At 37.7% G+C, this 26,422-nt stretch overlaps 1 protein-coding gene and 1 long non-coding RNA gene across 3 annotated transcripts in view; one reads left to right on the plus strand and one right to left on the minus strand.

Annotated features, from left to right (window-relative positions):
- Positions 1 to 26,422, plus strand: part of GAREM1 (GRB2 associated regulator of MAPK1 subtype 1) — a 209,145-nt gene that overhangs the window by 86,728 nt on the left and 95,995 nt on the right. The window lies entirely within an intron of this gene.
- Positions 11,670 to 14,108, minus strand: LOC143662186 (uncharacterized). Its single transcript, XR_013165216.1, has 2 exons — positions 13,981 to 14,108; positions 11,670 to 11,849 (listed from the first exon to the last, which is right to left on the minus strand). It is a non-coding gene; the product is annotated as an uncharacterized LOC143662186 (long non-coding RNA).

The following is a 26,422-nucleotide window of genomic DNA, read 5'->3' on the forward strand; positions in this document are numbered from 1 at the left end:
TCACTCTGAAGCCTGATGTCCAGCCTGGGCTCCATGCCTTGAAGCATCGCTCTCCCATAGCTGTCACGGCTCTTCCAGCCCCGGCAGCTTCCCCGCGGTTCTCGGGGAGGCCCTGCCCTCCTGCTTTAGCCTCAGTGTTTCTTGGTCTTCAGGGACTTCACATCACAGTCCACAACTAACTGTGAAATCCTACCTCAGACACAACCTTCCTCCAGAAGCTGTTCCTCATCTATCACCTCCTAGAGCTGAGGTCCTTCCTCTTCCAAATCCCTGTAAGTGTTTATGCCCAGGGGTGTTTGTGCAATGCCCCGTTCTTCCCACTGTTAAAGACTCCGTGAGGGTTGTCCCATCTCTCTCAGCATCTCACACAGGCTTGAATTGTTTAAGGCTCAAAACATATTTTTTATTGAACTGAAATGGACTCATCTTTAAAGGAGGTGTAATTCAAATTACAAACATTTTTTAAGTGGGTTTACAAAGATGCCTAGGAACTCCCTGGAGGAAACGTCTGGCCTTTTAATTTCTTGCAGCTCTAAACTCTTGCATTAGTAGTAAGAGAGCCAGTTGTGCTCTAGTCAGACACACAAGCAAAATACCTTGAAACGTTGAATATGCAGCGATTAATTCTGCCCGGGAGTGGAGGTATGATTTAAACCAGGCTTTCAAGTGAACATGGGAGGAAAGCACATTCTAGGCAGAGGACTTACTTACACAGTTTGGATTGTGGGCCATAGCCAAGATAACGTAAATGGTTTGTGGTATAGAAAGGAAGGAATGTTTAAGAGATAGGGCTTCAAACCTAGTTTGGGCCAAATGGTGAAGGGAAGGGCAGAATAGTGGGCGCTTAATCTCCATGCCCTGGGGAGTTCCACACATAGCCTGTGTTTTAAAAAGATTGTATTTGGGGCCTGCTAGTGTATTAAAAACTCTTCAGGGTAGTGGAGAGTGAGAAGAGAATGGGAGAAACTGGAGGTAGGGAAACCAGTTAGGAAGTTGTTGAAATAGACCTGATGAGAGAGAATGAAGACCTGAACTTGGCCAGAGAAGACGCTGATGAGTTAAAGTTGGTATCTTGATATGGGGACCAAGGAAGAGGGAGTGACAGATACTTCTGAGAGGTTTTGTTTTGTTTTGTTTTACCTCTCTTTGGTTCATTTTTTATAAAACCAAGTTTTTTTCTTTTTAATCTTGTATGCATAAGCATGTGTTCCTGCACATTTTTCCTAATGGCTTTAATTTATTTCAAACATTTTCTTTGTTGCTGAAACATTTTCTTTGTTGATTTTGTCAACAGAATAGGATTCGTTAAGTTCTTCCTAAAAATAAGTAGAGTAAGAAAGTAGAGATTTTTATTCTTTTAAAAACTCTTTGTGATCTAGTGAAACACTCAAGTCCTTCTGGTAGGAATTCCCCATTGTCTCAGGTCTTGGACATCTAAGACTGGCAAGAATGTTCTTATCCTTTTCATGGGCCTGCCAGGTACATCTGAGACAAGATTTCCACAGAGAAACATGTTTGGCATAATGGATCAGGAGATAGAGAAAAAAATGATGCACAGAAATCCCAGACTCTAAAAGGTTGATGCCATAAGGGTTTGCTAGTTTTACTTATATTTAGCAACTACTTACTGCCTATTTGAGTGCTCTAGGTGTCAAAATCTGGGAAAGTTTAATGAGTTAGATAAGATATAATCCTGGTCATGTATTTTTAATGTTATGGTAAATAAATTCATCTGTGAAACAATATATGTATCATGTAGGTTGGTTTGTTGTAACCAAAAGATCTGTCATGAAATTTGTTCAGAATTCTTAGTAACTTTGTTACTTCCTTATTTAAGAGAAAGAATGGTTTGTTTTCTTTCTTTAACATAACCAGTGATTCTCAACCAGGGTGATTTTGCGCCTAACCCATGGGACATTTGGCAGTATCAGGAGACAGTATTAGTGGTCACAACTGGGGAAATACTACTATAATCTATTGGAAAGGGACGGAGATGCTGCTGGATAGCCTACAGGGTCCCGCAAGAAAAATTTATCTGGCTCAAAATGCCAATAGTGCCGAGGTGAGGAAACTGTTAAAGATTCTCTACTATCATTGGTATCAATTTATGTTATTTATATTTATTTTTTATTAGAGAAGTTACAGGTTTACAAAAAAAAATCATGCAGAAAATCTAGAGTTCCATATATCTCTCCCCACAATACATGAGAGTTTACTCTATTAGTAACAGTCTGCATTAGTTTGGTACCTTTATTACAATTGAAGCAAAATAATGATAATTGTACTGTTAATTATGATCAATAGTTTACATTCGAATTCATTGTGTTATACAGACATTCCTATGGTTTTCCTTTGAAGTTTGATTCGAGCAACATGTTACAACCTAAAATTTCCTCTCTTCACCACATTGAAATAAGATTCAGTGGTGTTAATTACCTTCGTCATGTTATGCCATCATCACCACCATCCATCACCCTAAACAGAAACTCAAAGCCAATTAAGCATTAACTCCCCTTTTCTCATCCCAACCCCAGCTGTTGGTAACTTGTGTCTTAGTTTCTGGCACTGTGAATTTGCATATTCTGAGTATTTCAAATGAATGAGATCATTCAATATTTGCCCTTTTGTGTCTGGCTTATTTCGTTCAACATAATGTCTTCAAGTTTCATCAGTGTTGTCACATGTATCAGAATTCCGTGCCTTTTTTATGGCTGAATATTCCATTGTATCTGTATACCATATTTGTTTATGCATTTGTTTGTTGACAGACACGTGGATTGCGTCTATCTTTCAGCAGTTGTAAATAATGCTGCTTTGAACATTGGTGTGATATTATCTGCTTGAGTCCCTGCTTTCAATTCCTTGGGTATATAACTAAAAGTAGGATTGCCAGTTCATATGTTAAATCTAAACTTAACTTGTGGGGAACTGCAAACTATTTTCTACAGCATCTACACCATTTTACATTCTCACCAACAATGAATGAGTGTTCCTTTTTCTTCACATCTTCTCTAAAACTTATTCCCCATTTTTTTAAATTTTTTTATTAATCAAAAAAAAGAAAAGAAATGAACACAACATTTAGAAATCATTCCATTCTACAAATTCACTCAGTAATTCTTAGTATCATCACATAGATGTATGATCATCATTTCTTAGTACATTTGCATCGATTTAGGAAAAGAACTAGCAAAACAGCAGAAAAAGATATAGAATGTTAATATAGAGAAGAGAATTAAAATAATAATACTAACTATATATATATATACAAAGGAAAAAGAAAAAAAACAAAAACAAAAGATACAAACACACAAACAAACAAAAAAACATATTTCAGGTGCAGCTTCATTCAGTGTTCCAACCTAGTTACATTACACTTAGGTATTATTGTGCTGTCCATTTTTGAGTTTTTGTATCTAGTCCTGTTGCACAGACTGTATCCCTTCAGCTCCAATTACCCATTATCTTACCCTGTTTCTAACTCCTGCTGGTCTCTGTTACCAATGATATATTCCAAGCTGATTCTCGAATGTCGGTTCACATCAGTGGGACCTTACAGTATTTGTCCTTTAGTTTTGGGCTAGACTCACTCAGCATAATGTTCTCTAGGTCCATCCATGTTATTACATGCTTCATAAGTTTAGTCTGTCTTAAAGCTGCATAATATTCCATCGTAGGTATACGCCACAGTTTGTTTAGCCACTCGTCTGTTGATGAACATTTGGCTGTTTCCATCTCTTTGCAATTGTAGATAATGCTGCTATAAACACTGGTGTGCAAATGTCCATCTGTGTCTTTGCCCTTAAGTCCTTTGAGTAGATACCTAGCAGTGGTATTGCTGGGTCGTAATCCATTCTGCCATTCTATGTCTTTTGATTGGGAAATTCAGTCCATTAACTTTTAGTATTATTACTGTTTGGATAATATTTTCCTCTACCATTTTGGCTTTTGTATTATATATATCATATCTGATTTTCCTTCTTTCTACACTTTACTCCATACCTCTCTCTTCTGTCTTTTCGTATCTGACTCTAGTGCTCCCTTTAGTATTTCTTGCAGAGCTGGTCTCTTGGTCACAAATTCTCTCAGTGACTTTTTGTCTATAAATGTTTTAATTTCCCCTTCATTTTTGAAGGACAATTTTGCTGGATATAAGAGTCTTGGTTGGCAGTTTTTCTCTTTTAGTAATTTAAATATATCATCCCACTGTCTTCTAGCTTCCATGGTTTCTGCTGAGAAATCTACACATAGTCTTATTGGGTTTCCCTTGTATGTGACAGATTGTTTTTCTCTTGCTGCTTTCAAGATCCTCTCTTTCTCTTTGACCTCTGACATTCTAACTAGTAAGTGTCTTGGAGAACGCCTATTTGGGTCTATTCTCTTTGGGGTGCGCTGCACTTCTTGGATCTGCAAATTTAGGTCTTTCATAAGAGTTGGGAAATTTTCAGTGATAATTTCTTCCATTAGTTTTTCTCCTCCTTTTCCCTTCTCTTCTCTTTCTGGGACACCCACAACACGTATATTTGTGCGCTTCATATTGTCATTCAGTTCCCTGATCCCCTGCTCAAGTTTTTCCATTCTTTTCCCGATAGTTTCTGTTTCTTTTTGGAATTCAGATGTTCCATCCTCCAGTTCACTAATTGTAGCTTCTGTCTCTTTAGATCTACCATTGTAGGTATCCATTGTTTTTTCCATTTTTTCTTCTTTGTCCTTCACTCCCATAAGTTCTGTGATTTGTTTTTTCAGATTTTCTATTTCTTCTTTTTGTTCAGCCCATGTCTTCTTCATGTCCTCCCTCAATTTATTGATTTGGTTTTTGAAGAGTTTTTCCATTTCTGTTCGTATATTCAGCATTAGTTGTCTCAGCTCCTGTATCTCATTTGAACTATTGGTTTGTTCCTTTGACTGGGCCATATCTTCAATTTTCCGAGCGTCATCCATTATTTTCTGCTGGTGTCTGGGCATTTGATCAGATTTCCCTGGGTGTGGGACCCAGCTGGTTGAAAGCTTTTTCTGTGAAATCTCTGGGCTCTGTTTTTCTTTTCCTGCCCAGTAGGTGGCACTCGTGGCGCTCGTCTGTCTGCACAGCAGTCGGCCCGGGAAACCGCGCGTGGAGGCAGGGGTTGCTGGCCGCCACGGCTTGGGGGAGTTCCGGTCCTAATTGCCCAGCTGGCCCGAAACGCCAAGCGTGACGGGAGGGCCCCGCTATCCAACGTTCCCAGTCAGACCGGGGAGCCACGTGCGTGGAGGGGACCCCAGTCGCCAGCCGCCCCGGCGGGGAAAACGCGCACCCCTCGGGTATCTCACCGCAGCAGATTCTCCCTGCCCGTTCAGCTCTTCCAGAATGGGGTACGCTGTCTTTTTAGTCTCTGTCGTGACTCCGGGAGCTGTTTCGTATTGTTTCTGTTTCTTTAGTTGCTTTTCTGGAGGAGGAACTAAGACCCGCGCGTCTTACTAAGCCGCCATCTTCTCCGGAAGTCTCCTATTCCCCATTTTTTAATAGTAGCCATTCCAGTAGCTGTGAAACAATATCTGCTTGTGGTTTCGATTTGAATTTACATGATAGCTAAAGATGTGCAGCATTTTTTCATGTGCTTGTTGGCCCCTTGTGTATCATCTTTAAAGATATGTCTTTTTTAGTCTTTTACCCATTTTTAATTGTCCTATTTGTCTTTTTGTTGTTGAATTGTAGGATTTCTTTATATATTCTGGATATTAAACCCTTAATTGGATATGTGATTTCCAAATATTTTCTCCCATTCTATAGGTTTTTTTTCCATATATATATATATGAAAAGTATACATATACTTTTGTGATGAAGCCTTTTGATGCACAAAAGTTTTTAATTTTGGTGAAGTCCCATTTATCTACTTTTCCTTATGTGGCTTAAATTTTTGGTGTAAAGTACAAGACACTACTGCCTAACACAAGGTCTTAAAGGCATTTCCCTATTTTCGTCTAGAAGTTTCATAACTTTGGCTCTTAAATTTAGCTCTTTCATCCATTTTGAGTTAATTTTTGTGAGATAGGGTCCACATTCATTCTTTTGCATGTGCAGATCCAGTTTTCCCAGCACCATTTGTTGACGAGACCACTCTTTGTCCCCTTGGTAAAAGTCAGTTGGTCATAGATCTGAGGGTTTATTCTGAGCTCTCAATTCAGTTCCATTGATCTGTGTCTGTCCTTGTGCTGACACCATGCTGTTTTGATTACCATAGCTTTGTAATTAGATTAAGAAGTGTAAATCTTCCAACTTCATTCTTTGTTTTTTAAGATGACTTGGGCTGTTTGGTGCCCCTTATCCTTCCATATAAATTTAATGATTGGCTTTTCCATTTCTGCAAAGAAGGCTGTTGGAATTTTTTTTTTTTAATTTTTTATTGATGTCTTCACACACATACATTCCATACATGGTATACAATCAGTGGCTCACAATATCAATCCATAGTTGTGTATTCATCATCATGATCATTTTTTAAAATGTTTGCATCACTCCAGAAAAAGAAAGAAAACAAAAAAGAAAAAACTCATATATACCATACTTCTTACCCCTCCCTCTTATTGACTACTAGTATTTCAATCTACCCAATTAATTGTATCCTTTGTCCTCCCTATTATTTATTTTTTATTCCAGTTTTTTTACTCATCTGTCCATACCCTGAATAAAAGGAGCAACAAAGACACAACGTTTTCACGGTCTCACAGTCACCTTGTAGAAGTTATAACTTTATACAGTAATCTTCAAGAATCAAGACAGGGGCACATATGAAACCAGAAGGAACGATAGATGATAAAGACTGAGATGGTATAATCTAGGAATGCCTGGAGCGTACAATGATAGTGACTAAATGTACAAATTAAAAGCTGTTTTTCATGAGGAAGAAAAAAAAGAATCAAGACTGCTGGAACCTAGCTCAGCAGTTTCAGGTAGTTCTCTCCAGCCACTCCAATACACCACTGAAACTTTTGTCTCATCTCTCTTCACTGCTTTGGTCAAAAAGACTTTCTCAATCCCATAATGCTGAGTCCCAGCTCATCCTAGGAGTTCTGTCCCGTGTTGCCAGGGAGATTTATGCCTCTGGGAGTCATGTCCCACATAGGAGGGCAGTGAATTCACCTGTTGAATTGGCTTAGAGAAAGGCCACATCTGAACAGACTGTTGGAATTTTCACTGGGATTGTGTTGAATCTGTAAATCACTTTGGGTAAAATTGGCAGCTTAATGATATTTAGTGTTCCAATCCATTGACATGGAATGTCCTTCCATTTATTTAGGTTTTCTTTTATTTCTTTTAGCAACGTTTTCTAATTTTCCATATATAAATCCTTTACATCCATCATTAAATTTAGTTTAATTCTTTTCATTATTATTGTAAGTGGAATCTTTTTTCTTGATTTCCTTTTCAGAGTGCTCATTACTAGTCTATACAAACACTACTGATTTTTGCCTTTAAATCTTGTACCATACCACATTGCTGAATTCATTTATTAGCTTTAATAGCTTTGTGGTCTTTAGTGTTTTTCCTTTGGATGTGCCATCATTTCCTGCTCTTGGTCTTGTGCATTTTTGTTGAACTTTGTATATTTTAATATTTTATTGTGTTAAGCCTGGTATTTATTCCCTGACCTGTCTGTTCCTTAGATTTGTATCCAGTTAGTGATATGACAGCAGAGATTTCCTTGAGTGCCAGGATCTAACACAACCAAACAAGCCAATACAAAAAACACCTTTCATGGTCTGCAAATTCACTGTATTGGCTGCTGCTCTTATTTCAACTTTAGTCCTTTTTTCAAGATCAGTCTGAGGTTAATGTGAAATGCAGGTTCCTTCCTCTCTGTCTTTTCTGAGCCTGTGTCTTGTCCTGGGCTTGTGGTTGCTTGTGACCTTAGGAATTCCTCCTGTTTGTAATAATTCCAGTGCCCTCTCTAGTCCCTATGAAATGGACTTTCCCCCTGCTCCTGGGTGCTTTATGGTATGATTTATAGCAGATAATCCTTTGCCCCAGCTCCCTTTGACTTAATTGTTTTTTTAAACTGCTTTAGCTGTCTGGAAGCTCTTCTGTCTACAGGGCAAATTCCGGGAGGGCCAACTGGAGAAGAGTTTCCGGGTTCAGTCTTTCAGGCTGCTCAGTGCACAGGTGCTGCACTGTGCACACAGGAGTTACTCTGCTCCGTGGGTAACAGGGCTGGGGTCCCATAATAGGGAAAAGGCTGGTTCTATGCTGTACCAGGAAGAGTAGTGGGGAGGGGTGAGCTAAGGGCACCAGGAGCTTCTATAGTTTTAAGGGTTTGTTTTCTTGATTAGGCTTTTGCCCATTTACTGCAACCCTTGAACCATTTCCTGGAGTTCTGAGGAAGATAGCATTTTTGCTAGTTGTTCAAAGACTATGTGGAAGAATAGCACACTAGAGCATCTTGGCCCAGTAGCAATCCAGTATTCAATTTTATTAACTGCTGCTTCATCAGAAATTTTTGCTGTTTGAACTGAAGCTGCCAGATAGCCGTTAGAGAAATCAATCTCAGAGTTGATTTCTAAAATATAACTAACCATTTTCTGGATTGAAAAAATAGGTTAAAACAGGTTGTGGGGCGGGCCACGGTGGCTCAGCAGGTAAGAGTGCTTGCCTGCCATGCCCGAGGACCCGGGTTCGATTCCTGGTGCCTGCCCATGTAAAAAAACAAGCAAACAAACAAACAGGTTGTGTGTCAACATTACTTTCCACATATACTACACAGTAGCCATATGAGTCAGGGCAGAAAAACTCAGACAGCAAAGAGACAGTCCTTTTCATTGTAAAGGTTTGTTTTGTTCCCCAGAATTATCCTAACTCTTTTTTCCTCTATTTATGTGAAAAGAGGGTATATCTGTAAATGCCTAGAATAAACAGGTTTAAAAAGAATTTAAGCAACATTGCAAAGCCAGTCTGAGTGTGAATGCAGTATACATCTACATGAGGTATGGTTCTCAAAATGCTGCTGAAGTTAAGATTTTTAGCATGTTATGTCTGTGTGAGGTCTGCATTTATATTCCCCTCCTCACTCCCCCAAAATTGAAACATATCACCATTTTTCTTCTCTTAATTTCTTCTGTCACAAAATTTAAACAATAGCACTTTTTTTTTTTAAGTTCAGGCAACTACATAGAGTCCAAATTTAGAAACAAGATAATATATCGAAGGGGTGTTACTGCAGGTCCATGTATATATTCAGGTATTTAATTGAACATCTCCTGGATACAGGGCAGTGGGTGAGAGGGCAGGGGTCAGTTGGTGAAGTGGGAGTGGTGGGTAGTAAGTCCCAGAATAACAGTGGCTGAGCTGGTGCTTCACACATAGTCATTATCTCATTTAATTATACAAGCTATTTTTCTAAAGGAGGAAACTGAGGCTTTGAGATCTTAGCCAGGGTCCTATGATCAATAGGTGATGAGATTGAAATTTAAACCCAGAACAGTCCAGTGACAAAGCCTGATCAGTCAGCTTGGTGATGGCCAGATCACAAAGTTCTTATAAACTTTCTGGGTTCAGATTTTAAGCTGTGAGTTCATTCCCATGATATCATATTAGTGCTTTATAGATAACCATTTAGCAGAAAGTAGGAAGACTTTTGGTGACTAGGAAATTGCTAAGTTGGATGGAAGTAGCAAATATTACATTCCATTGTTCCTTAAAATGCTCCAGAGTCTCTCACAGGCAGGCAATATGAATTGCAAATAGAAGCATATAATCTTAGGTATAAGAAAGCATTTTGATTGAGGCTGTGATTATCCTTTCTATTTTCCTACCTGTCCTTTACCTCTCACTTCTTGTTAGCCATATACATGTTCGTTCCTGATAAGATCTCTTCTAGGAGAAAAACATCACAAATACAAGGGCTTTTATGTGTTCCTAAGTTGTAAATAGGCATGGAAAAGAGCAGACCTTTTATTTGAGCAAAAAAAACCATCATGTCTGGACTAAATCCCATGTCAGCCACAACAGCGGGCAGCTATAGGAACTTAAAGAAAAAGACGTTTAAACTGAACTCAGAATACCTGGGCTAATCTAACTTTACTTCACCTCAAACCTACGCTCCACACGTACACACATTGTTATATAATAAGTGAGCAATCTCTTTATGAGGTGGTAGAAGGGAGGTCAGATGATGCCTTTTACTTGTTGTAGGAATTATTAGAAATTTTCTCTGTAATAGTTTGGTTCTGATGAGCTCCCACGTAGTAGAGCTGAACCATGGAGCATAGTGCTGCTTAAAGGGTGTTGTCCACTAGTACTACTGGCGTCCAGTTACCACCTGACCTCTCTCTGCACACGACCAGCCCTGCAGTGCCACCCACTCTGGCCCATCAGTAACTCCAGACCTTGAATGACAGAGGCTCCAAGAAGTCACATTGCCAGGAGCCACTTAGGGTCAGCTCTCTGTTCCTGGTGAAGGCTGAAATTCATCCACTTCTCCCTTACAGAAAAAGCCAACTACAATAGAATGGCACGATGCCGGTAGAGTCGGGAACATGATAAGGGTTCCCACTTTTACGTCCAGTGTTCTGTACCCTAACAACTTGAATTTTTCTCTCCAACTAAAGTTGTAATTTGTAAATACTGTACAAAATGATGATGCAGAGAGGAGGTTCACTGTCCTGACTCAACCCCTTGGTGGCTGTGTGAACTAATGTAAGTTACCTACCCTTTCTATGCCTCAGTTTCATCTTTCCATAAAGTGAGGATGATAATACCTATCTCATATATATAGAATAATAATACCTATCACTCTGAGGACTAAATGAATTTGTGTGTAATGTGTTTAGAAGGGTATCTGACATATGCTGAGCACCATGTAAGAGTTCTCTGCTGCTGTTGCTGTTATTGTTTTGTAGTTGATGCACTAAGACAAAAAGAATGAGAGTTTTAAATATTGGAAAGGAGAAGGAAATATCTTGTGCAGATTATTTGGTTATCTCACGAGAAAATCCAAGCGAATCAACTAAAAAAAGATTATAATCAATATCAGGATTTAGTGGCCAGATACAAGATTAGGATACAAACATCAGTGATGTTTCAAGTCTACTAGAAATAATACAACTGACAAATGTAATTTTTAAAAAGAGGTGGAATCTCAGCAGCATCCAGCACTCAATCTTGTTTCTCTTGTCAAGTCCTTTGCTCCTTCTTGGAGACAGTTGAGTCTTGAGCTGTCAACACACTCAATAATCTCTCACTAAGGCAAGTGATTCTTTGTTGGCATGTGAAAATATGTTAGATGGTTAGATGTTATATGGAGATTTGTTTAAATATTTAGGAGTGTTCTTCTACCTTTAAGTGAAAGATCTTATGAACAGGTTTCCTCCAAAAATCTGTTTTAAGATAATCTTCAAATGGCACTAGTCTGTACCTACTTTTAGTCCAACCATTTACCTGAACGTAGTTGAGATATGATGAGACAGTTTTCATAATATTATTACCCAGATATTTTTTGAAATCCTACTAAATAAATGCAGATTTCCCTGTTAGAAATTAAGTATATGTCAATTCATTGTGTGACTATGTGGCAGTGCAGACTTGTGAAGGAAAAATAATACTTAAACCTCTCATGAAGGCCCTGCTTCAGTTAAGTTCTTCTTGCTCTGGAATGATCATATAAAGTCAGTATTGAATCTGTTATCACTTTCCATACAAACTAGATCTAGATCAGATTGAGCATGTGCCATCCTCTTTGATAATCTATTCAATATTGGAATCAGTTCCAAATCACTGTACCCAACTTCAACCACTACCTTTAATCAGATAATTTCCAGTTTTGGTTGTATGTCAGGTGGGTGGGATCTCTAGCATGACAACGCCACATCCACAGGAGACCTAATTCAGAAAAAGGTCACTTTAGTTGGCAACTTTTGAATGGATTGGGTTTCTTAGATGGTGCTTGATCTATCAATCTCATTATAACCAATTAGGTTCGACTAGCTTTACACTAGAGATGCATGGCGGTCCCCTGAGCTCAGACAATCCTGTAAAAAAAAAAACACAGCCTGGGATTTACAATCTCACCAGTATTTAGAATTGTTCTTTTGGATTTGCCAACTCCAGAGGCTCTGGTGGGTTAGAAGAGGTGTTGCATTTGGGGTCAGAAGTCATAGACTCTTGTGTTAGCCTCTGCCTCTGCAGTTTGTGTTACGAACTGAATAGTCTGTGTTTTTATCTTTCTAAACCTCAGTTCCCGAAATTTTAATAGAATGATGCTAATACTCATGTTCTCAGGTGGTTGTATAAAACATATTGGATAGAGGAGCTTTGGAAACCATAAGGAACTATCTTTTTGCAAAGCATTACTTTTAGTAAAAGTAAAATTTCCTGGTCTTTCCTATACTTAGCATCTTCTTTAGGAACAACTGACTTAGAATAAATGGTATCTGATCTGCGAGCCTTCCTAAATGCTCTCATCTTAAATCCATCCATTGTAAGGGATTGTTCTTCCTGTAAGTCTCATAGCACTTTACTGAAACTTGTCTGGCACTTCAGTACATAAAATGCCTTTTATATATATCTGCTACTTTATTGTAAGCTCTTGAATATAATATTTCATTTATCTTTATATTCTTTGCAGTACCTTGCAGTGTGCCCGGTACATAGTAGATGCCTAAATGGTTGAAATGACTTTGTCTTGTTTGCTATTTTCAGTTATTCTCAAAGGTACCTATTATGCAGAACAGTTTTTATTTTTAGAATCATTCAGGCATTTTCCTTTTGCTTCTCATCCTCTGCCTGTCTTCCCATATGATTTTGACATATGATATGTGTATTTCCCCAAGAAGCTGCTGAAAGCTCCTGCACAGTTTAGTTGGTTTTGTTAGTTACATTGTTTTGTTTGAATCAAAGAAAGGGCCTGTGCTCTAGTGAAAGATGAATTATTGATTATTATCAAGTTTGGCTTATGCTAGAGGTAGAACATTATCATAAGGACACATGCCAACTCAGGGTGAACAGAGAGTTAAGTCATTGATCCAAGAACCCTTAAACTTATATCTAGAAAACCAACCTCCAAATTAAAAGAAGCGCTCTAATTACTGTACAGAGTAGACAGTAATTAGAGCAAGACGGAGGGGTATGTGATGACCGAACACAATGTAAAAAGTTGGCTAATGCCCAGAAAATAAATTTATGTCCGTGACCTCACTTTGCCTTCAGCAGTGTCACCTTTCTCACATTTTCTTGAATGTTCATCATGTCGTTGAAGGCCATGCATGAAGCATCTAATAGGGAAGATGGGGTGTGGCTGCTGGGTTCATATTCTTCTGTGGAAGTGAAAGATTTAACATCTGAGAACTTAACCTGGTCATATCACTGTTGTTTATTAGGGCCACTGAGATTACACGTTTGCTTTTAAGCATTAAAAGCCGCCAATCAGTGTATTAGCACAGTGTAAGTACATTGTTCATCAATAGTGAACATTGTGTTTCCATAGTTTATTTAGAGTGGATACCAGTGTGTTCATTTTGCTAAAAGTGCATATGTGTAGCTCTAGACAGCCTTGAAGACTGATTTACCTTCCTGTAAATGGACCTTCCTGTAAATGGACACCATTGACAGTAAATCTGGTCTACTTTAAAGCAAATGGTGGAAAATTACTAGGTTCATATATCTCTGGAGTTGGAGAAAAATTAAGATGGTACATAGTTGTCAACCTTAGTGATTTACTCAGAGCTATCTGTGGGCAGCTAGAGCATATTAGGGGAGCTGTTCCAGTTTGGCATATTATTGTTAGGCAGGCTTAAAGACCTGAAAAAATTCACTTGTTTCTGCTGTTTCTTAACAGAGCCTTCTTTGGAAAATGTAGTGGGGGTTTTTGTTGTGGTAGTTTTTACAGATTCCCTAAACTCAATATCCCTAAAAGATATTGAGTAGATTGCCAACCGAAAAGAGAAGGTCCACTTTACATTCTGTACCGTTTTCCACTCATTTTTGTGATGAAAGTAGGAAGTAACCATTTCACCTGTATGTTCTGTTGTTTCTGGAAACTCAGCCAAAGAGAATATATGCTTTAGCATGTGCCTGATATCCTTCGTTTCTTCTTTGATTCATCCTCTCAATAACATGTTGGTTGCCAGTGGAATGCTTTGACTTTTGAGTTCTGCACAGTGTTGTCTGCTGTATTCCAGAATTCTGTTGACTCTATACTCATGTTAGTTCCATGGTGATAGAGAGAAATCTCTTCCTCCAAGTAGAATGTAGCTTTTACTAAATAGATAATATTTCCTTTTATTAAAGCATGCCCAGCAGGAATTGAGTTTGATGTTTATAAACAAAAAATGGAATCATCTTCCAAGTTAATACAGTAATTTTATGGATCCCCTCTAGCTTGGCTATTTAACTATTTAGTTTTTAATTCTCTAGTGAAAAGTTATATTTCAGATATTTATCTGCTTTATGTTGAGAGTCAGCATTACTGCTTTTCAACCTTTCTACTGCAGAAAGAGTAGGGAGAATGATTAATACTGAGAAGCATTATTAGACCGTTCCCACAGCTTTTGGGATAATGTCTTCTGTGGAGGGGATTTTGGCATAAAAACAGTGGGAGTAGGTTATATGGAAGGGTGAGAAGAGAGTGAATTGTAACCACAGTGAAGCTCTACAAAAAAAATTTCTGTATACCACCCAGTTTCCTACTAATAATAATTCTTGCTCTGTTCTCTTTTCTGGAAGTCTTTGTGGGCTACTTTTTCTATGTAACAATCCTGACCTCTTACCCCATTTCCTGGTAGAGCAAGTCCAAGCCAAGTCCAGTAACCATTTCAGCTGACTATGCCAGTTTAACCAGTATTCCCAGCTTTGTTGACATTGCAACATCACACTAGAGACCTTGTGTGTTGCTCCTTTACATGGTCGGAAGACAGAAGGCAGGTGTACAGTCTCCACAGGGTGGAACTTGTCTCCCTCTGATGACTCACTGGGTGGCACTCTTTGGGCGTATATCAATGGTACCCCCTTGCTAAGAGTTGTTTGCCCTCAGAAGTAAGCTCTTAGGATTGTATTCATATGATTATAAGTTTAAACCCCTGGAAACATTCCAAGTGGGCAATTGCTGTCAGCCTTCTGAAAATCAATAGGATTGGGTGTGTTTGTTTCCTAGGCTGACTGTTCTATGTTATGTGTCTCTGAAGAAACAGACTGTTTTGGCAAGGGGTGGTATGAGTCACATAAAGATAATAGTTTTAGATTTAAAAGAGGAACTATTCTTTCTCTTATGTATATGTTTGTGGTTCTGAGAAACTTAAAGGGTTGTCTGGGTGTGTAAAGATATAATACACCTTATTAGTACTTATAATCTTATTGATAATAAATGTGTGTGTGCAATATATGTCTATATCTGTATACACGCAATGGGAGGTATGAAAGGATGATTATCTCTAGGTAGTGAGATTTCGACAGAATTGAAAAATAAACCAACTCAAAACCCTTCTTTAACCCTATTTTTGCATTTAACTAAACATCTGCCAAACTTTTCCTCTAACTCACTATCTCCACTCACTGTGATCTGACTTGAGTGACCTTATCTGTATTGAAATAAATTTTACCAAGGTCCTTAGTGCATCCTAGTTTCTATGTTTAATAGACATTTCCTGGTCCTTACCATGCTGGACGTTTCTACTGCATTTGAGACTTTTGTTTGTGTTCTCCTTAAAATGCTGGACCCCTAGGCTTTTTGCTATCACCTGCTCCCGAGTCCTCTCAGAACGCTCACACACCCAGGGTCCATCCGTCCCTGAGTATTCCCTGTCCCCTAGGGGTCTGTCCTTTGCCCGTTCTTCTCCCTCGACTTGTTCTTCTAGGTGAGGGAAACTCTCGTGGCTTCAGCTGCAGTCCATTTGTCAGCTGTTGGCCCCCAAATTTAGAGTTCTAGGCTATATTCTTTCCTTAGACTTTCAATATGTGTATGTGAATTACTTGTCAAATTTGTCTTCAGGAGTGTCCACCTCAACTTGTAGCTCACTCTACGCTGACTGCCTCCCCTTCAACCTGCTCTTCTTCCTGTGTCCTGTTCGGTAATAGCACCACCCAAAACCCGGGAGACATCCCAAGACTTCAGCCCCCACATCCTGTGATTAAAAGTCCCACTGATTCTATCTTGTACGCATACCAAATGTTGTCTTTTTTTTTAAACATAATTCTGCTGCCCTAATTCAAGCCCTCTTCGTTTTTCATGCAGACCACCTACAACAGCCTTTTAACTGCCTCCAGTTTTGTTCCCTCAACTTTGCCACGTGCGCATTAACCAGAGTGGTTCATAGTATTTAAAATGTACCCACTTCATTCTTTTGCTTTAAAATTCTTTCACAATCCTCAGGCCAACCAGATAAAATCTAAGTTCCTCAGTAGGACAGAACACAGCACACGCCCTGATTTGGGTCCCGTCTGCTCCGGTCGATCTCTTGGTAGTGTCTGCCTCATTCGGCGCATTTCTGCCACGATTCAGGTGGTCCCCTGCACGTGTGTGTGTCATCTCCAGTATTCTTCCTTTGGTCATGCTCTCAACTCTGCCTAGAATGATTTGGTTCATTCATCCCTTCTTCTAAAAGCCTCCTAAAATACTCTGATGTTTTACGTCCACATTTATAATTGTCTTTCCCCCTGTAGACCGTGAGGTCTTTGAGGACAGGTGCTGAATTTCCTTGTATCTCTAGTACTTACCTGAGGCCCTGGCATGTAAAGACCACTCCATAAATCTTTGGATTGATGGTGTGTTTATGTGATTTGAATTGCTGATAAGAATTACTGTGTATAAAAGTTGTAGACAGCAAGTGTGTGAACATAATCTTAAAGTTAATATTACCTTGGCTTCTGTCAGTGACGGCCAACCTCTGTGGCAAGTGTGAGGGGAATTGAGCTGGAACAGCTGGAAAAGGCACACTCGACTTAAACTTTACTTGTTTTATGCACTGTATTATATATATTATATTTCAGAATTTCAGGTTCCACAAGGAAGCATGAAATATTTGGGAATCAAAAGAGTATGACTTATAAATTCAGGAGCATTGGCTTAAGTAATTTCACAAAATATTTTAAATGTTGAGAGGTGGATATCTAGGAGAAAGAATAGTCTTACATTTTTATAAGCATGTCGATATAAATTATGTGGCCATGCTTATTTTAAATTTGCCATGCAGCAGCATGCAAACTACCAGGCAGTGGAAATTTTTTGTAATTTTCTTTGTCTAAAACCTGAATAAACGGAGACTGGTCTGTGCTGGTTCGAAAGAATGTATGTCCCCTAGAAGAGCCATGTTTTAATCAAAATCTCATTTCGTAAAGGCAAAATAGTCCCTATTCAATACTGTATGCATCTCCCTGGAGATGTAACCAATCAAGAGTGGTTGTTTAAGCTGGATTAGGGAAGATGTGTCTCCACCCATTTGGGAGGATCTTGATTAGTTTCTGGAGTCCTATAAAAGAGGAAACATTTTGGAGAATGAAAGAGATTCGGAGAGAGCAGAGAATGCTGCAGCACCACGAAGCAGAGAGTCCCTCAACCAGAGCTTTGGCGATGAAGAAAGAAAACGCCTCCTGGGGAACTTCATGAAACAGGAAGCCAGGAGAAGAAGCTAGCAGATGATGCTGTGTTCGTCACGTGCCCTTCCAGATGTGAGAGGAACCCTGATCGTGTTTACCGTGTGCCTTTCCAGATGGGAGAGAAACTCTGACTGTGTTCGCCATGTGCCCTTGCACTTGAGAGAGAAACTCTGAACCTTATTGGCCTTCTTGAACCGAGATATCTTTCCCTGGATGCCTTAGATTGGACACTTTTATAGACTTGTTTAAATTGGCACACGTTCTCGGCCTTAGAACTGTTAACTAGCAACTTATTAAATTCCCCTTTTTAAAAAGCCATTCTGTTTAAGGTATTTTGCATTCTGGCAGCTAGCAAACTAGAACATGGTCTAAATACTTTCTGATGATGCTTCTAGAAGCTTCTAGCTCAAAAACATGGGTATTTTGTCCAGCCCCAGAATTTTGCAGTTGAAGGAAATAAAGGACACGTAAGCAGTTAGTGGGAGGTCTGGACTAGCAGCTCATTATTTGCTCATTATTGCATGTTTTTTGCTCATTATTCAACTCATAATATGGTCAGAGAGAAAGATACTAACATGATGCCAGTTGTGTCTGAGTGATGTTCGAAGAATTCACCAAGATTATCGGTGGTTTCTTTATTTACAAGGTGCTGTATGACATGGTTTATGTAATAATTATCATTCTTTCATCATAAAAAATCTGTGAGAGTCTTGAAGTAATTAAATAAAATAAATAAATAACCTGTAGACGGTTGATCCTTCCAACAGAGTTCTCTGTTAGAGCTAATAGAAGGTAAGAACTTCAGATTTGTAAGCTGATGGGTTTAAATAAAACTCTGCAAGGCTGATTTTTAACTATCTGATCTACAAAGTAAAAAAAAAATTTTTTTAGCATGTGCAGATGTCAAGTAAGTTGGATAACTATGCAAATTCCTGATGTGAAAAATATGCCACAACTTTTAAAGAAGCATATGGGCCCTGAAATTTAAATGTGTATTCAGAATTAGCCTTGCCTCTCACTCACTCTCTCTCGGGATGTGTGTGTTAACGTTCAGTTGTGCCAGAGCTCGTTTGTGGGAAGGCAGTGTAGGAAAAGTACCCTTCAGGTGCTAACTTATGTTCTTCCTTCTCTAGGAACAGTGGTGCAGGTGTACCATTCAGATCAAGTGCAGACTACTTGTTCACCTTCCGAAAGGACAGAGGTTGCCTTGTGTGTTGAATTCCCAAAGCAGAGTTTTCTTGGTTAACTGTCTTTAAAGTATTGGGCATTGCCTTCTGTTTGTTTAATTGTACTATTATTTGCTGTTAACCAGGGAACTAGATTTCTCAGATTCCTGATCAAATGCAGTGCCCGTTTTTGAAAATCCACATTTATACTGTGTGACAGAGAGAGAAAAAGAGAGAATTACAGGAAGAAACAGCATGCAGTGAAATGAGAAAGAGTGGCCGGAAATGAGCAAGAAAAGTCACTAGGGCTAAGCTATAAGGTGTCTTGGTAGGTCCATTCCCATTCATTAAAATTAATAATTGAATCACTTAGTACTTAGCATCAGAGTCCGTAGAGACTTTATGACCTTAACCTATAAAAGATAGAGTTCCTGCTGACTAGAGGTTATAAATAAAGCAATGAGGACAATGATTCAAAGTAGAAAAAGGTAACGGTTTTTATCAATGGAGGAACTATTGAAATCTCTATTTTGCTTCTATGCAGCTTTTTTACTTGATATTTGGTGAAAGTTACTTGACTGCCACCAACTGTGACACACTACCAACTGTTTTGAAGATCCAGGGGTGCACAAAAGTTTTAACCAAGTTTTGAAAGAACCTCGTTTTTTCTTTGTTTGTTTGTTTTATATTGATATGCTTTTTTTGAAATGTATTTTTTATTATCAAACCAAAACAACATACAAACATGACCATTCTTAACATACTAACGTTCCGTGTTTGGTGTACAATCAGTGGCTCACAATATCATCACATAGTAGTATATTCATCACCATGATCATTTTTTAGAACATTTGCATCACTCCAGAAAGAGATTTAAAAAAAAGAAAAAACTCATACATACCACACCCCTTACCCCTCCCTCTCACTGACCGCTATATACCTCATTTTGTCAATGGCGCCTCGTTGACAGCAGACATTTATTAAGCAGTTATTAATAAACACTGATGATTTGTGGAAGAGGGTGATATAGTCGCCCCTGCCCTCAAGGAGGTAGCACCAAAGCTTAAACACAAGTTCCAGCACAAGTGAAAAAAGTCCCAGGATTATTGAGGTGTACTGGTGAGAGCTGTAGCAGTTGGTTTCGAATGGGAGTGGAAGCAATAGCTGCAAAGTCTTCTTGGAAGACCAAGGCCCTGGCTTGAGCTTGGCCTGGAAAGATGCTTGAGATGTAAGCCTGTAAAATGGAGGGGAAGGTAGGAGGGTAGAAAGGTGCATGGTGTTTTAGAGAAAAATAAGTAGATCAGTTTGCCTGGAGTAGGATATTTAGCTTAGGATTGAGCATCTCAAAATGTGTCATGTTCTCTATGACTGTGTCTTTATTCCTGTTTACCAGGAATGCTTTTCTCCCTCTTCTTCCCTCAAGCCCCAGATTACATGTCATTTTCTGTGCTTACCTGGTTCTCCTGTGCAGTCAGTCCTTCCCTGCTATGGACTGGACTGCTAGCTCTTCTTGCTCCCATGGAGCCTTTCATTTTGTGCAGTAATCGTGTTTATTGTGTTTCTTCCCGACTTGCTCAGGATTAGGAATGGCCCCTCTTTGTTGTCTAGGTATGACTGAAACCTAGCAGAGTGCCATCTTGGAAATGCCCAATAAATAATGTAAAACTTAATAAAATCTGGGCTTTACTAAAAGGAACTATGAAGAGATTTTTTGCTGTTGAGTTTGTTTTGTCAGAGAGGTAATCTCAAAACTAGATGAGACTCAAAGACTTCTGTAATTTGGCTCATCCCTAGATGTTATCAAAATAAATAACTAAGAGAAGAAAAATCTTGATTTGAGTTCTAGACAACAAATTTGCCTCTGAATTTGTAGTAAGGAAAACCAAGCTTTTACCCATATTAGCCTGTATAACTTGGGTATTCATGAACCCGTTAAACAGTGTTCTTCTACCAATAGAAATCAGTAGCTGATGCAAAGCCTAAACATTATTGCTATGAGTTAAATGGTAACATTTGTTAATGTATGTGTTTGAAAATGATAATTGATCAGTTTTGCTTAGATACTATTTTCTTGGGCTTTGCAGAAGGTAAAGGGATTTACATAGATATTTTTTAATGTGTTGCCATACATGAAAAATTGACTATTAGTTTTGCTTGCACGGCTGGGGTTTGATTTGAAGGGGAAGGATTTAAAGTAAGTAATCCTGTTTTTAATTTTATGGGGTTTTTGTTTTGTTTTACATTTTGGTTATTTTTGTTTCACACAAATAGTTTGAAAATCTGCAATAAGAGTTCTAAGTTAAGGACAAAAGCACTGCTGTATGCCCTGGGGTGTGCATTGTATTAAGTAGATTGTAAACTTGCCCTTGTCCGTGTAGCCTAGCATCATTAACCCCTTCCCAGTTGTTTTAAATTTAGATGAAAAGCACTGCTAGTTTAAGAGACCAGAGTTTTTGATATGCAGGTATTCACTGTGAAATGCAAGAGCCTGATATGATGAGCCAAATACTCTTGTTTTTTCAACCTCAACATTTCACCTGTTGACAATAAAATCTGTATTACTGAGGCCCCAAATTCCACTTTCTGGGTTTTCCAGAATATTTATAGGATTTTCTCAATCACTAAGAACTGCCAGCCCAGCTTTGGTATGTAGACCTCCCAGCTAGTTGGAAGCTAATTGATTTGAAGCACTCTTTGTTATGTAACTGTCAGTTGACTCTGGTACTTAGTTTTAGTTAATTATTTTAACCAACATTTAACTCATGTTATGATGTGGTAGTTATACTTTCTTGTAAAAATGGATGAGGGAGGTGATTAAAAACTACATCTAGTTTTCAGCTTTCATGTCTACCATCGCCTTAGGTTGTTGAGCTGATAGCCCTCAGTGAACAAGAGCATTTCTCTACTATATTCAGGCTCCCTTCTAATAAAGATGTATAAATATAGTAAGCCTTAAAGACTTTTCTCTTTCTTGTTTTCTCCTGGCGTGGCCCCTTGCACTTATCACCCGTAGCTTTATTTATAAATGCATTCATTCTACAAATAGTTGAGCACTTTTCTATGCCAGCCACTGTACTGTCACTGGAACAAAAAGAAATAATAAACCCTACCTAAAAGGAGCATACTCAGTCTTCCAGTGTTAACAGCCTCTGCCCCTTGCCCATTCTTTAACTTCATACAGATGGTTAAGGGCACAGGTTTTTGTTTTATTTTGTTTTGTTTGTAAGTATACAGTCAGTGCCTCTTGGTATAATCACATAGTTGTGCATTAACCATCATAGTCAATATGACACCATTCTCATTTCTTCCAAAGAAAAAAATCCCATACCTCCTGTTATCTCCCCAATGACCATTAACTTTGTATAGAGCCTTTGTTACAATTAATTGAAAAAATATTACAATGTTACTGTTAACCTTAATTTCTGTTAACTGTTTTTTCCCATGTAACACACTATTATACACCTTGTAATAGTGACATACATTCTAGTTCATGTAAGAACTTTCTTATATTTATACAATTAACTACCATCATTGTCCACTCTGGGTTTCGCTAAGTTATACAGTCCCAGTTTTTATCCTCTAGTTTTCCTTCTGGTGACATATACGACCCCGGCCTCCTCTTTCAACCATACTTACACTCAGCTTTGATAATTATACTTATGGTATAGAGTACAGGCTATGCATAAGCAGTCCTGGGTTTAAGGGTTTTTTGTTTGTTTGTTTGTTTACTTTGTCGCTCACTACTCTGAGTTCATTAAGTTATTTAATGAAGTTAATCAAGTTAACTGTCTGGACATCAGTTTCTACCTCAGTTTGTTCTAAAAAATATTATGTTGAGAAGTCTTAAGAGATAATATATGTAAAGGGTTTGATGTTTTGTTGAACTCCTATGTGTGCCTGGCATGAGGTACATTCTCATGTCATGGTGTGCTTTTTCATATGTTTTTCTACTGCTGTTAACATTTGCCTTAATTTTTGTAAAGTACTTTTCCTTACATCAGTGCTGTGCACTACATTAGAAAATTTTATGAATGTATTTTACTAATACTAAAGTATTAGCAAGATGTAAAGTGTTTTGTTAATATTAACACAATAGCCTTTTGTAAAATCAATAAATTCATTCCTGCTTTTAGCTTTTACATTTCTGCTACTTTTACATTTTCTGTGTAAAAAAGAAAATGTATGGTGTATGTGAGTGTGTGTAGGGAGGGTGCATACTTAAGGAAGTTAGATATTAAAATTATTCTTTTATTACTTTACCAGAAAAATCTTTACCAGAGTAAGCCTTAGAGTCAGGTCTGGCAGGAGCTTGTCCTGTGATATTTCAAAAATCCCAGGTAGGTCACCTTAAGACTCTCCAGAACGGCTCTTCCTTCTACATGTGAATGAATGAAAATCCACTAACTGTTTTATTCCCTGTAAAGTTTTGTCTCCTTCATAAATTCAAAGCGTTCCGGTGTTCCTAAACTTGAGAGGGAACTGAGGTAACTTAAATCTTCTGTAACGTTTACATTTCTTTGCAAACTTTTCAGATTTTTTATTGAAACCTGCTTTGTTAAGGATGAAGAGTGAAAACTGAACCTTCAGTGTCTGGGTCAGAAAGGGCTCCCAGCACCAAATGCTGAAAACCTTATTAAGCCAAAAAAGAAAAAAAGTTAAAAATATGCTATTTCAGTTTTCCCTACTATAAATAATTTATAGATGAGGAATGATAATTCTAACCAGGATGGTTAACTGTGCAAGTATGGTACCATATTCATTTTATTCAGAGTGGCAGGTAATGTCTGAAAGGTAACATTTACCTGTGCAATGAAATGGAGCCATGAATTAAAGTTTAATGGCCAGGCAATTGTTTTTATTTCCTTAAAATAGTTTATGTTATAAAAGTTTATTGTGTTTTTAAGTAAGTTGTTTTTTTGGCCTGGAAACAGGAAAACGTTTTTTTTTCCCTTAAGAAGCATAGATAATTTTGTAACATTCACTAGAGAAATAGTGATATAACCAGTTTTTCAGGAGTTTTGTTAAGATAAGACTGTCAGTTTGTACAAGGAATCACCCTGCCCCCCTATAAACTTTATGAACAAAACTAAATGCTTACAAGCTGCAAATCTGATTTATCCCACTTAAGCAAAATTGATATGTGAATCCAGGTATAAAGAAAGATAAACTAAGTGACTATATATTTGTCATGATTTCCTATTTCCTTGGAAGAGCAGTCTTGGCTAATCAATATATAAGATGGCATACTATATATAAACATTTACATATTTACAAAGAGGTATGCAAATGAATAATTATAATTAATGGATATTACTGCTTCAAAAATGCAAAATCTGCTGGTAAACATTTCATTCCTTATTAGTTTCCATTTTTTGACATTTAAATACCTTGAATTTTATTGTTTTGGAATTGAAACTGATAATCACACTGAAGTATAAACGGGTGATTGTCTCTGATGTATCTTATACAGTGTTAAGGTTTTTATCTCAATAAATGCTAACTTAATCATTATTTGGTTGAACTATATCAGATTGTCTCAGTCAGTCATCTTATAATTGAGGTTTTCATACTCCCCAATAATTTCTCTGTTTTGGTAGATTGCCTTTCATTACAACAGGCAAAAGGAAAATAGATAATCTACATTCTAATTGTCTACCACTGATATCTACATATATTTAACAATTGAGGGACAATATTATAACTTCAAATGTTATTTATTATTTAAAGTACTTTTAACTTAAGTATACAGTATTTGTTAGACCATTTAAGCCACTGAAATTTTTTAAATGTCTTTACCAAAGCTCACGAGATACATTATTTGGATATACTAATACTAAATGTATAGTAATGGAAAGGAAATATATATAGTGAAGATTGATAGGAAAGATGAGTAAACAAGAGACAGTGTATCTTGCAGTAAGAATTCTTGGAGCTAGAACATCTGTTATGGGACATACTTAAGATCATAGCTACACCCTTTGGGGAATGGTGGGAACAGGGAGAAATTCAACTTCCTCAAGTTGAATTCTTGATATTCTCACAAGCAGTGTGGACAACCAAAGCTATAGGCTGAGCCCCCCCCCCCCCCTTGGGGTTTGTTCATATGAAACTTAACCCCACAAAGGATAGGTGAAGTCTACTTAAAATTTAGACCTAAGAGTCACCCCCAAGAGAGCCTCTTTTGTTGTTCAGATGTGGCCTCTCTCTCCAGCCAACACAACAAGCAATCTCACCACCCTCCCCCTCTCTGCGTGGGACATGACTCCCAGGGGTGTGGACCTTCCTGGCAACGTGGGACAGAAATCCTAGAATGAGCTGAGACTTATCATCAAGGGATTGAGAAAAACCCTAGAATGAGCTGAAACTCAGCATCAAGGGATTGAGAAAACCTTCTCAACCAAAAGGGGGGAAGAGTGAAATGGGACAAAGTGTCAATGGCTGAGAGATTCCAAACAAAGTGGAGAGGTTATCCTGGAGGTTATTCTTACACATTGAGTAAATATCACCTTGTTGTTCAAGATGTAATGGAGAGGCTGGAGGGAACTGCCTGAAAATGTAGAGCTGTGTTCCAGTAGCCATGTTTCTTGAGGGTGATTGAATAATGATAATATAGCTTTCACAATGTGACTGCGTGATTGTGAAAACCTTATGTCTGATGCTCCTTTTATCTACCTTGTCAACAAACGAGTAGAACATATGGAGTAAAAATAAATAATAGGGGGAACAAATGTTAAAATAAATTTAGTTTGAAATGCTAGTGATCAATGAAAGCGAGAGGTAAGGGATTTGGTAGGTATAATCTTTTTTTTTTCTGTTTTCATTTTATTTCTTTTTCTATTGTCTTTTTATTTCTTTTTCTGAATGGATGCAAATGTTCTAAGAAATGATGAATATGCAACTGAGTGATGATATTGTGAATTACTGATTATCTATGTTAATATTTTATTTTGTTTGTTAAATTTTTTTAAATTAATAAATACATTTTTTTAAAGCCAGAAAAAAGAAAAAAGATCATAGCTACGTTCTCCAAACATTCAGGATTTGCATATCTGATCATTTACTTCTGTCTTCTTCCTTCCTTCCTTCCTTCCTTCCTTCCCAGACCAACTGATAGTTTTTTGTCGCTATTGAGGATGACAGAAATGGCTTATAAGCTTCTATTTTTGTATCATTAATAATAGCTGACTTTTAGCTATACATATTATTACACTTGAAATGAAGATATACATTGATATAAAGATAAACACTATTTTCAACATTTTAATTATAAACCTGGCACTTATGTCATCAGAAAATAATCGAATGGATGGGTTTAAAGGAGCGGAATCCCATTTAAGTTTCTACCTGTTAGATTTAACATCTTGGTGTTGATTTTATATTGTTAACAGTACATTTTATAAACTTTTCTAAGGAATAAGAAACAAAGTTTACATTTTTTCTAAAATAATTGGCTCAGACAGGCTATTGGGAAATTACAAAGCACCAATATAAAATATTTTATGGAATATCTTATTTCCTATTAGCTTTATAGAGGGAAATGTCAAATTTCTAATTGCTATTATTTGAAAATAATTTTCTATCTTAAATCAAAATGTGCGTTGTTTTGCCTATTCACTCACATGAGTTGGGGGTTAATCATACTGTTAAAGTTTATAAGATCCAGCTGTTCCAGAGTGATATATTAGTTGATTCTTCCTTGTC

Source organism: Tamandua tetradactyla, chromosome 18 (genome assembly GCF_023851605.1).
Source record: "Tamandua tetradactyla isolate mTamTet1 chromosome 18, mTamTet1.pri, whole genome shotgun sequence".
NCBI classification, from domain to species: Eukaryota; Metazoa; Chordata; class Mammalia; order Pilosa; family Myrmecophagidae; genus Tamandua; species Tamandua tetradactyla.